Source organism: Cebidichthys violaceus, unplaced genomic scaffold (genome assembly GCF_023349555.1).
Source record: "Cebidichthys violaceus isolate CVI_PGR_0920_01 unplaced genomic scaffold, fCebVio1.0.p SCAF_26, whole genome shotgun sequence".
NCBI lineage: Eukaryota > Metazoa > Chordata > Actinopteri > Perciformes > Stichaeidae > Cebidichthys > Cebidichthys violaceus.
Genome location: NW_027176439.1, coordinates 2,010,472 through 2,023,054, shown reverse-complemented (window position 1 = coordinate 2,023,054; position 12,583 = coordinate 2,010,472). Strand labels below are relative to the sequence as shown.

At 47.8% G+C, this 12,583-nt stretch overlaps 1 long non-coding RNA gene across 1 annotated transcript; it reads left to right on the top strand.

The window, feature by feature from the left end:
• The first annotated feature begins 6,118 nt into the window (after positions 1 to 6,118).
• Positions 6,119 to 8,297, top strand: LOC137879941 (uncharacterized). The gene is made up of 3 exons (XR_011103771.1): positions 6,119 to 7,397; positions 7,721 to 7,793; positions 8,036 to 8,297. It is a non-coding gene; the product is annotated as an uncharacterized lncRNA (long non-coding RNA).
• Positions 8,298 to 12,583: the final 4,286 nt, after the last annotated feature.

Sequence of the window (12,583 nt, the reverse complement as noted above, 5' to 3'; positions counted from 1 at the left end):
GTCTCAGGCGGAGTGTCTGTCTGGTTGTCTGTCTCAGGCGGAGTGTCTGTCTGGTTGTCTGTCTCAGATGGAGTGTCTGTCTGGTTGTCTGTCTCAGGTGGATCTGTCTGTCTGCGAATGTTAGTGTCTCTGTGACACTGTCGGGGTGTCTGTCTGGTTGTCTGTCTCAGGCGGAGTGTCTGTCTGGTTGTCTGTCTCAGGCGGAGTGTCTGTCTGGTTGTCTGTCTCAGGCGGAGTGTCTGTCTGGTTGTCTCTCTCAGTCGGGGTGTCTGTCTGATTGTCTGTCTCAGTCGGGGTGTCTGTCTGGTTGTCTGTCTCAGGCGGAGTGTCTGTCTGGTTGTCTGTCTCAGTCGAATGTCTGTCTGGTTGTCTGTCTCAGTCGGAGTGTCTGTCTGATTGTCTCTCTCAGTCGGAGTGTCTGTCTGGTTGTCTGTCTCGGCGGAGTGTCTGTCTAGTTGTCTGTCTCAGTCGGGGTGTCGGTCTGGTTGTGTGTCTCAGTCGGAGTGTCTGTCTGGTTGTCTGTCTCAGTCGGGGTGTCGGTCTGGTTGTGTGTCTCAGTCGGAGTGTCTGTCTAGTTGTCTGTCTCAGTCGGGGTGTCGGTCTGGTTGTGTGTCTCAGTCGGAGTGTCTGTCTGGTTGTCTGTCTCAGTCGGAGTGTCTGTCTGGTTGTCTGTCTCAGTCGGAGTATCTGTCTGGTTGTCTGTCTCAGTCGGAGTATCTGTCTGGTTGTCTGTCTCAGTCGGGGTGTCTGTCTGGTTGTCTGTCTCAGTCGGGGTGTCTGTCTGGTTGTCTGTCTCAGTCGTAGTGTCTGTCTGGTTGTCTGTCTCAGTCGGGGTGTCTGTCTGGTTGTCTGTCTCAGTCGGGGTGTCTGTCTGGTTGTCTGTCTCAGTCGTAGTGTCTGTCTGGTTGTCTGTCTCAGTTGGAGTGTCTGTCTGGTTGTCTGTCTCAGTCTGAGTGTCTGTCTGGTTGTCTGTCTCAGTCTGAGTGTCTGTCTGATTGTCTGTCTCAGTAGGAGTGTCTGTCTGGTTGTCTGTCTCAGTCGGGGGTGTCTGTCTGGTTGTCTCTCTCAGTCGGGGGTGTCTGTCTGGTTGTCTGTCTCAGTCGGAGTGTCTGTCTGGTTGTCTGTCTCAGTCGGGGTGTCTGTCTGGTTCTCTGTTTCTGTCGGGGGTGTCTGTCTGGTTGTCTGTCTCAGTCGGGGTGTCTGTCTGGTTGTCTGTCTCAGGCGGAGTGTCTGTCTGGTTGTCTGTCTCAGGCGGAGTGTCTGTCTGGTTGTCTGTCTCAGGCGGAGTGTCTGTCTGGTTGTCTGTCTCAGGCGGAGTGTCTGTCTGGTTGTCTGTCTCAGATGGAGTGTCTGTCTGGTTGTCTGTCTCAGGTGGAGTGTCTGTCTGGTTGTCTGTCTCACTCAGGCAGAGTGTCGGTCTGGTTGTCGGTCTCACTCAGACGGAGTGTCGATCTGTCTGCCTGTCTCACTCAGACGGTGTGTCGGTCTCACTCAGACGGAGTGTCTGTCTGTTTGTCTCACTGAGGCAGAGTGTCGGCCGGTCGGTCGGTAGTGCTACTTGTGTTGTGCTGTTTGTGTGAACTGGCCGCTGTGCCATATTATTGTTCATTTGTGTTGTGCAGTTTGTTTGTTTTTGGCCGCTGTGCCAGCAAGGAGCCACTATTTTTGTTGTGACCCTGGTTTTGCAGCTCCATCTGACTGACGCAGACAGACAGACACTCCATCTGTGTGACGCAGACAGACAGACACTTCGTCTGAGTGACGGAGTGTCTGTCGGTCTCACTACAGACGGAGTGTCGGCCGGTCTGTCGGTCTCAGTCAGACGGAGTGTCGGCCAGTCAGTCTCACTCTGAGTGAGACAGACAGACCGACACTCCGTCTGAGTGAGACAGTGAGACCGACCGACCGGCCGACACTTCGTCTGAGTGAGACCGACAGATCGGCCGACACTCCGCCTGGGTGAGGCAGTGAGACCGACCGACCGACACTCCGTCTGAGTGAGACAAACAGACAGACACTCCATCTGAGTGAGACAAACAGACAGACACTCCATTTGAGTGACGCAGACAGACAGACACTCCATCTGAGTGACGCAGTCAGATAGACACTCCGTCTGAGTGACGCAGACAGACAGACACTCCGTCTGAGTGACGCAGACAGACACATACTCCGTCCGAATGACGCAGACAGACACACACTCTGTCCGAGTGATGCAGACAGACAGACACTCCATCCGAGTGAGGCAGACAGACAAACACTCCGTCTAAGTGAGACAAACAGACAGATACTTCGTCTGAGTGACACAAACAGACAGACCGAACCTCCGTCTGAGTGAGACAAACAGACTGTTTGTTTCACTCAGATGGAGTGTTGGTCTGTCTGTCTCACTCAGACGGAGTGTATGTCTGTCTGCGTCACTCAGACGGAGTGTCTGTCCGTTTGTCTCACTCAGACGGAGTGTCTGTCTGTTTGTCTCACTCAGACGGAGTGTCTGTCTGTCGGCCTCACTCAGACGGAGTGTCTGTCTGTCAGCCTCACTCAGATGGAGTGTCTGTCTGTCGGCCTCACTCAGACGGAGTGTCTGTCTGTCGGCCTCACTCAGACGGAGGGTCTGTCTGCGTCACTCAGACGGAGTGTCTGTCTGTCGGTCTCACTCAGACGGAGTGTCGGTCTGTCAGTCTCACTCAGACGGAGTGTCGGCCGGTCTGCCGGTCTCACTCAGACGGAGTGTCGGCCGGTGTGTCGGTCTCACTCAGACAGACTGTCGGCCGTTCGGTCTCACTCAGACGGAGTGTCGGCCTGTCAGACCGACTGGCCGACACTCCGTCTGAGTGAGACAGTGAGACCGACCGACCGGCCGACACTCCGTCTGAGTGAGACCGACAGACCGATAGACCGGCCGACACTCCGCCTGGGTGAGGCAGTGAGACCGACCGACCGACCGACCGACCGACACTCTGTCTGAGTGAGACAAACAGACAGACACTCCATCTGAGTGAGACAAACAGACAGACATTCCATTTGAGTGACGCAGACAGACAGATACTCCATCTGAGTGACGCAGTCAGATAGACACTCCGTCTGAGTGACGCAGACAGACAGACACTCCGTCTGAGTGACGCAGACAGACACATACTCCGTCCGAATGACGCAGACAGACACACACTCTGTCCGAGTGATGCAGACAGACAGACACTCCATCCGAGTGAGGCAGACAGACAAACACTCCGTCTAAGTGAGACAAACAGACAGATACTTCGTCTGAGTGACACAAACAGACAGACCGAACCTCCGTCTGAGTGAGACAAACAGACTGTTTGTTTCACTCAGATGGAGTGTTGGTCTGTCTGTCTCACTCAGACGGAGTGTATGTCTGTCTGCGTCACTCAGACGGAGTGTCTGTCCGTTTGTCTCACTCAGACGGAGTGTCTGTCTGTTTGTCTCACTCAGACGGAGTGTCTGTCTGTCGGCCTCACTCAGACGGAGTGTCTGTCTGTCGGCCTCACTCAGACGGAGTGTCTGTCTGTCGGCCTCACTCAGATGGAGTGTCTGTCTGTCGGCCTCACTCAGACGGAGGGTCTGTCTGCGTCACTCAGACGGAGTGTCTGTCTGTCGGTCTCACTCAGACGGAGTGTCGGTCTGTCAGTGTCACTCAGACGGAATGTCGGCCGGTCTGCCGGTGTCACTCAGACGGAGTGTCGGCCGGTCTGTCGGTCTCACTCAGACAGACTGTCGGCCGTTCGGTCTCACTCAGACGGAGTGTCGGCCTGTCAGACCGACTGGCCGACACTCCGTCTGAGTAAGACAGTGAGACCGACCGACCGGCCGACACTTCGTCTGAGTGAGACCGACAGACCGATAGACCGGCCGACACTCCGCCTGGGTGAGGCAGTGAGACCGACCGACCGACCGACACTCTGTCTGAGTGAGACAAACAGACAGACACTCCATCTGAGTGAAACAAACAGACAGACATTCCATTTGAGTGACGCAGACAGACAGACACTCCATCTGAGTGACGCAGTCAGATAGACACTCCGTCTGAGTGACGCAGACAGACAGACACTCCGTCTGAGTGACGCAGACAGACACCTACTCCGTCCGAATGACGCAGACAGACACACACTCTGTCCGAGTGATGCAGACAGACAGACACTCCATCCGAGTGAGGCAGACAGACAAACACTCCGTCTAAGTGAGACAAACAGACAGATACTTCGTCTGAGTGACACAAACAGACAGACCGAACCTCCGTCTGAGTGAGACAAACAGACTGTTTGTTTCACTCAGATGGAGTGTTGGTCTGTCTGTCTCACTCAGACGGAGTGTATGTCTGTCTGCGTCACTCAGACGGAGTGTCTGTCCGTTTGTCTCACTCAGACGGAGTGTCTGTCTGTTTGTCTCACTCAGACGGAGTGTCTGTCTGTCGGCCTCACTCAGACGGAGTGTCTGTCTGTCGGCCTCACTCAGATGGAGTGTCTGTCTGTCGGCCTCACTCAGACGGAGTGTCTGTCTGTCGGCCTCACTCAGACGGAGGGTCTGTCTGCGTCACTCAGACGGAGTGTCTGTCTGTCGGTCTCACTCAGACGGAGTGTCGGTCTGTCGGTCTCACTCAGACGGAGTGTCGGCCGGTCTGCCGGTCTCACTCAGACGGAGTGTCGGCCGGTCTGTCGGTCTCACTCAGACAGACTGTCGGCCGTTCGATCTCACTCAGACGGAGTGTCGGCCTGTCAGACCGACTGGCCGACACTCCGTCTGAGTGAGACAGTGAGACCGACCAACCGGCCGACACTCCGTCTGAGTGAGACCGACAGACCGATAGACCGGCCGACACTCCGCCTGGGTGAGGCAGTGAGACCGACCGACCGACCGACCGACACTCTGTCTGAGTGAGACAAACAGACAGACACTCCATCTGAGTGAGACAAACAGACAGACATTCCATTTGAGTGACGCAGACAGACAGACACTCCATCTGAGTGACGCAGTCAGATAGACACTCCGTCTGAGTGACGCAGACAGACAGACACTCCGTCTGAGTGACGCAGACAGACACCTACTCCGTCCGAATGACGCAGACAGACACACACTCTGTCCGAGTGATGCAGACAGACAGACACTCCATCCGAGTGAGGCAGACAGACAAACACTCCGTCTAAGTGAGACAAACAGACAGATACTTCGTCTGAGTGACACAAACAGACAGACCGAACCTCCGTCTGAGTGAGACAAACAGACTGTTTGTTTCACTCAGATGGAGTGTTGGTCTGTCTGTCTCACTCAGACGGAGTGTATGTCTGTCTGCGTCACTCAGACGGAGTGTCTGTCCGTTTGTCTCACTCAGACGGAGTGTCTGTCTGTTTGTCTCACTCAGACGGAGTGTCTGTCTGTCGGCCTCACTCAGACGGAGTGTCTGTCTGTCGGCCTCACTCAGACGGAGTGTCTGTCTGTCGGCCTCACTCAGATGGAGTGTCTGTCTGTCGGCCTCACTCAGACGGAGGGTCTGTCTGCGTCACTCAGACGGACTGTCTGTCTGTCGGTCTCACTCAGACGGAGTGTCGGTCTGTCGGTCTCACTCAGACGGAGTGTCAGTCGGCATGTCGGTCTCACTCAGACGGAGTGTCGGCCGGTCTGTCGGTCTCACTCAGACTGAGTGTCGGCCGTTCGGTCTCACTCAGACGGAGTGTCGGTCTGTCTGTCTCACTCAGACGGAGTGAGACCGACTGGCCGACACTCCGTCTGAGTGAGACCGACAGACCGGCCGACACTCCGCCTGGGTGAGGCAGTGAGACCGACCGACCGACCGACCGACACTCCGTCTGATTGAGACAAACAGACAGACACTCCATCTGAGTGAGACAAACAGACAGACACTCCATTTGAGTGACGCAGACAGACAGATACTCCATCCGAGTGACGCAGACAGACAGACACTCCATCCGAATGAGGCAGACAGACAAACACTCCGTCTAAGTGAGACAAACAGACAGACACTCCGTCTGAGTGAGACAAACAGACTGTTTGTTTCACTCAGACGGAGTGTCGGTCTGTCTGTCTCACTCAGACGGAGTGTATGTCTGTCTGCGTCACTCAGACGGAGTGTCTGTCCGTTTGTCTCACTCAGACGGAGTTTCTGTCTGTTTGTCTCACTCAGACGGTGTGTCGGCTGTTCTGTCGGTCTCACTGCCTCACTTAGGCAGAGTGTCGGTCGGTCTCACTGTCTCACTCAGGCGGAGTGTTTGTCTGTTTGTCTCACTCAGGCGGAGTGACGGTCTGGTTGTCTGTTTCACTCATGCGGACTGTCGGTCTGGTTGTCTGTCTCACCCAGACGGAGTGTCGGCCGGTCGGTCTCTATACCAACCTTGCAATTTGAAGTCAAAAAGATAACATCAGATCATTTGTCTCTTTATACAGTTGAGACGTTGGCCATTTTAACAGCACTGCAGTGGGTAGAGGAGGTTCGGATAAAAAAGGTAATTGTCTTTTCAGATTCCAGTTCAGCATTATCCTCATTAGAATCATTCACATCCCATAGCAGGCAGGATTTAATTAATAAAATATACGAAACACTGTTCCGACTTAAGAATATGGGTTTGTTTGTATCGTTTATGTGGGTACCAGCACACAGAGGGGTAAAAGAAAATGTAAGAGCAGATAAATTAGCAAAACAAGCTTTAGAAAGTCAGCACAAGATAGACATTTTATTCAGCAAAGCAGAAGTTGAGGAACTAAATCTAGAAGATGCATTAACCTTGGGGGCAGGAAATGTACTACAATACTTGAAAGAAACAGGATTGAGTAAAAGACTTTAGGTGACCGAAATGATAGAGCTCTTTTCTTTTTTTTCTTTTATTAGTTTTGTTTGTTTGTTTTTTGATTTTGTAAGGGGATAGATACTCTGGTCCACACTCCAATACATTGGAAAGATTGTGGAACACTGGGAAACAAGCCGGAGCACGGCCACCTGGATGGGTTTAAAGTAATGTTCCTCTATGTGTAATGTCTCTTTTACAGGCTTGCCAGCTAGCGGTGGTGACCACGCCGCGGGACGGCCACGCCCTGTGTCTCTTGGGGTCTGGCACAGCTGGCTCAATATGACGACAACCCAAATTCAGACGGGTCAAAGGAAGCCATAGCTGTCTGCACAGTGTGCTCACTGTCTCTGTCTACGGTAACAGTTATGATGGCCTTTTGGAAACGACCTGCTCGTCCACATTAAAGCCCCTTTTTCCTGTTTGCTCAGAACAGAGGTGGTGGCAGGACCGACCGGAGGCTGAAAATCAGAGAGCCGCCAAGCAGTCCATCGCCCAACCAGCAGGAGTGAAGGGGTCCTCTGAGACCAGCGTGGCCAAGAGAGGAGCTAAGCGGACAAATCCAGCCAGAACCCCTGCAGCCAGGTGAGTCGCGCGCTTGGCCGACGTGTTGCGCGGTTGTTTGTTCGCACTGGATGATTTCCTGTGTGATGCTTACTTTTCCTCTCGTCTATCCTGCTGCATATTTATGTCCGGCTTCATGTGGGTTAGCTTCACTGGAACGAGTTTGTTTTCCTCGTAGGAGCTGCAGGGAATTATTTGAATGAAGGAAACATTTTAAAGGTCTTGGAAAGTTTGAGTTTGGCAACGCTTAATTGTGTCAAAAAGAAGTATATTGTATACTGTATATATTCAGTCTGTTGTGTATCAAAACGTAGATTATGTGTCTTATGTGTTGTGTCCTGTAGGGGGAGAGCTGGAGCAGCAGCAGCAGTCAGGCCAGAGAGATCAGCCAAACCTTCCAACAAATGAAGCTCTAGCGTAAGTTCAGACAGGAAGACTATACTCATGCATGCCTAAGCCCATAGCTTATTTACCATACATCTGCCGTCACTCCTCATGCATGCATGCACACATTATTTCCTTGTTGTTATTGTTTGGGGCTGTCAATCATGATATCGGCTGTCTAGATCAGCTGGTCTCTAGCCAATAGCACAAGGACATCATTAGCATATCATCTTGCCGCTGTCTGTCTTTAAATACGATTGTCTCTCTACCTTCAGTACGTTCACGCTGCTGTTACGGAACCCTCCACCTCCCCATCTCCGCCCAGTCTTCGCAGATTCATCAGCTTCATCATCCTCATCAGCCACCATCACCACCAGTGTCTGGACTCCACGGAGAGGGATTTATATTGTTGCCGCTCGGGACGATCGCAACTGGATCACAAATCTCCTCGTCGTGTTCAAGCGTCAAAGAAGTTCTGCGTAACTCATGAACGCATCATCTGTCATAATAAATGTTAACTACTTGTTTTTAATTTTATATTCACTTGTCTCTCATGATTGAACTGCACAAAAGCCCAGCTCCCCACCAACAGGTCTAGACGGGACTGTTGAACCCGAAAAGGTTGAGACAAAAGCATTGAGAGTGACACACATGGATGGATGGAAACCTTTCTACCCCAAAGTCTTAGTTTTTCATGATTGAACAAATGGGATCTGAGATATATGTACATCACCAAATATTACATATTATATTCTCAATCGAAGAGATAAGAGTCACATTGCATCATCACATTTCGCTCTGGTTCTGGTTTCTTTAAACTTTTTTTTTTTAAAGAATATGTAAATATTAAACAGGTCAAGTATGCAATACAAAAATAGTGTCATTTTGAAACCTCACATATGAGGCATTAAATAACGTCAGCAGCAACTCTTTATTTGATTTTTTACACAATATAATAGTCTGACATACGACCCTAACGTGTGTGTGTGTGTGTGTGTGTATATAAACCTTTGACTGTAATATGTCGACAACATGAAAGAAGAATTCTGAACGAGACCAAAGCCTGAAGCAGCTGTGTAGACTCTATTGTGTTCCTAGATAAAGTAATCCTCTAGATAAAGTAATCCTCTAGATAAAGTAATCCTCTTGACGTTACTTCCTGGTGTTATAAAGGAGCCGTTCATATTAGACACAGGACAATAAGAAAAATGTTTTCTCCAAAAGGCACATTTAATTTCTCAATAAAAAACATTTTAAAAGTGACAACTTGAACAAAACAGGAGAACATCGGCCAACAGTGCAACAAAAGACAAAGAAATGAAATCTTGATCTCTAAAGTCTTCTTCCAAAACTCATTTCTTCTTCCCAATAAAGGCTTTTTTAATAATATGGGGAATCGCTGTGTTACAGGAATATTTCTCTGCACTACAGGTTAACTCAGCATTCAAGAGACACAATAGAATAAGAACAAAGGATCTCAGAGTTCATTTAAGTAAAATGTTTTTTTTTTGGCGAAAATTGCAAAAAACCCATCTAGATGCCAAGAGCTGCAGAAGGACGTCGTTGTCTTCTGATAAAAGACGAGTGAGCCTCACAGAAGTGATTCACTTCCTGTTTGTGTCTCGTACAGATCCGGACCTCCTCGGTCTCGGTCTGCGTCTTCACGCCACGTTGAGTTTGGTGACGATGAGCACGCGGACCGTCTGGTCGAAGCCCGAGCACATCAGTTATGTGATTGGACACTGCAGCCGATCGGACTGACTGACTGGAGTTTCATACCAGAGTGAAGACGGATCACAGATTAAACTCAAGCTTTATATTTGATATGTTTTCTGATTCACCGTCTGGTTTAAATAGATGTTCATTGTAGTCTGAACAATGGACCACAAAGAACTTTCTTCATTTATTAGAAAGATTTGTCTTTTCATGATCTGATATTTCCCTCAATAACTTTTATTATGGAAACAATTAAAGTCAGACAGCTTTTTACATCATTTATCATCATTTCATTCAGTCACGTGAGACTGATCATTCCTGAGGGTTTTATACCTTCAATTTAACCTGAAACATTGAGCCTAATACATTTATTCCAGTATTCAAGAGAAACCGTAATCATATTTTGAGTTAATTAATAATGACGTCACAATCTGAATTTCAAAACGTACAAACGCATTCTGCCGTACAAATCGATCCTGCACTCATGAACAGGTCACAGTATGTTAAAGATGTAACAGTATACAGAGAGAAAACACCAGTACAGTGATGATTACTGAGTGTCTTTATTAGTTATTAGTAGTATTAGTTACTATTATTAAGTACAGTGATCATGTGAACAGACACAAACTTCTCAAAAGTCTCTCCAGCTGTTAAAGCCAGATTGACAGCTCAGCTGTGATCAGCTGTGATCAATGGCCTCCGTCATCAGGAACAAACGTAGCTTCATGTGATGCAACTGAGGAAAGGACGGCTCATGTCTCTTAAAACCTCTTGGACCCTAGCCCTATTTTTAGGCCCTCGGCTCGAAAATAGCATACCCATGAGTGTAGCGTTGCAACGGTAATGGCTATTTTAATAATTTTTGTATTAAAATAACCCTAACACTTGTGAGATGTGTTGATGTGTGTAAATATCAGTATATATGTTACTGGTTAAGAGTAAATTAAGAAGGCACACAGCACAAATTGAAAATTCAAATTTTCGACTGAAAAAAAGAAGCAATTTCAGGATATTTCTTTTTAGAAATCATGTAGATACGAGCTTTCAAGCTCTCCCAGATCATAGAACTATATGTTTAGGGTCTCTATACAAATTTTTACTTTGATAAAGTGAAGCTTTATCTAGTACATCTTGATCTAGTACAGAGAGGTCAGATGAGGTCAACCAAAATGTAATCTTGTTCCAGCTGTACCATTGTAATTTTATATACTATATAATTATATATTTCACTTATTTTATCACTAATAGTGTTCAATATATCCATATACAGCAGTTTGGCATCATTTTGAGAGCCTGGATCCTCTCTGAGACTGTTCCTCTCTCCTCGCATGGTTTCCTCCATGCATCCCTGGTGGGAGGGACTAAGACGCAAGGAAAGGACGCAAGTGAAGGAAACGGGGATGCAATTAAGAGACTTGGGATGTACACCAAGTAGTTTTGGAAAACAACAATGCGCATGCTCAGAGCTCGTTGCCAGGTGACAAGCATTTTTTAAATTTTTGTTTTCATTTAATTGGCAAATTGATCAAGTCATGAGGTCTCGAGGCCTGCCTTGTGTTCATTTCGAGAGAGGAGCTTGCAGAGACGACACCAGCTGAGGAGATTTCGTTATGAACCAAACTTCGTATTTTTTTTGTCAACACTGCTAATGCTAGCTAGCTAATTCGTTGGACTCATTTCAGCCGCGGTTTTCATCTGGTCTGCAGACGTTTGAAGCTAGCTGAGGACACAGAAGGAGAGCTACACACAGTAAGAGCTGATATAACTACTTCTTATTTGTGTTGTGCTGCTTTGTGTTGTGTGGCCGCCGTGTCATCTCTAAGCCGATATGTCTGTTGTGACCGTGGTGTTATGTAGAAACATGTCTTTTGCTAACTTTATTAGCCGAACATTAGCTTATTAATACTGAGACTGACTGGATTCCCACGCTAGGTAGCTACTGTTACTTTCCATTTGTGACATGTTTTTATCTTGAACTAGCTAAAGCCTGCTTGTGTTGCTTGTGTCATTTCTGAGGCGATATGTTTGTTGTGACCGTGGTGTTATGTAGAAAAATGTCTTTTGCTAACTTTATTAGCCGAACATTAGCTTATTAATACTGAGACTGACTGGATTCCCACGCTAGGTACTGTTACTTTCCATTTGTGCCATGTTTTTATCTTGAACTAGCTAAAGCCTGCTTGTGTTGCTTGTGTCATCTCTGAGGCGATATGTTTGTTGTGACCGTGGTGTTATGTAGAAAAATGTCTTTATGCCAACTTCATTAGCCGAACATTAGCTTATTAATACTGAGACTGACTGGATTCCCACGCTAGGTACTGTTACTTTCCATTTGTGCCATGTTTTTTATCTTGAACTAGCTAAAGCCTACTTGTGTTGCTTGTGTCATCTCTGAGGCGACATGTTTGATGTGTCTCTGGTACTTTATTCTGGGTGGTAGACCCCTGAAAGATTTTACATTAGTTGAAGGTGCTCAGATGTTCCCATTGCTGTAGTGAAAATTGTAATACTTTAGTTAAATTGGTCCACTATTGTGCTGATGAAGATGAGTTATGTTTTATTTCCATAAGAGGATTATTTAAACTTTGTTTTTAAAGATTCCTCTTCACTTGCATTGTTTGAAGTGCCATAGTCTTCATCATGTTATTTATAAGTGAAGTTAACTTTTTAGTAGTGCTGGGCAAGTTAATATCGCGTTAACGCATTCATTAATTAGCTGCAACAATTATTATCTATTAACGCAGGTTTTTTTAATTTATTATTAAGCGGACATTTTTAGCACAAGAACCGGTGTTATGGTTTAAACAGGGACCCTGTTAACTGGCGACCTTCAGCCGAATGCGTCAATTTGCAACAGCTGCCGTAACTATGACAACAACACATGCATTGCTTAAATCATAACAGCCAGCAGTGAACCGCTGTTTGTGTGGCGTCTCTTCCGTCTCTTCCTGTTTTTTTCACCTTCATTCCCCTGGGTCCTAAGTCCCTCCCGTGCAGTCTTTTATCACCCTCTATGTATCAATGTACATTTATAACAAATACCACACATATTACAAGGCACTCAGCGTTGAATATGTGTCTGAACAAAATACCAAAAACCCCCAAAA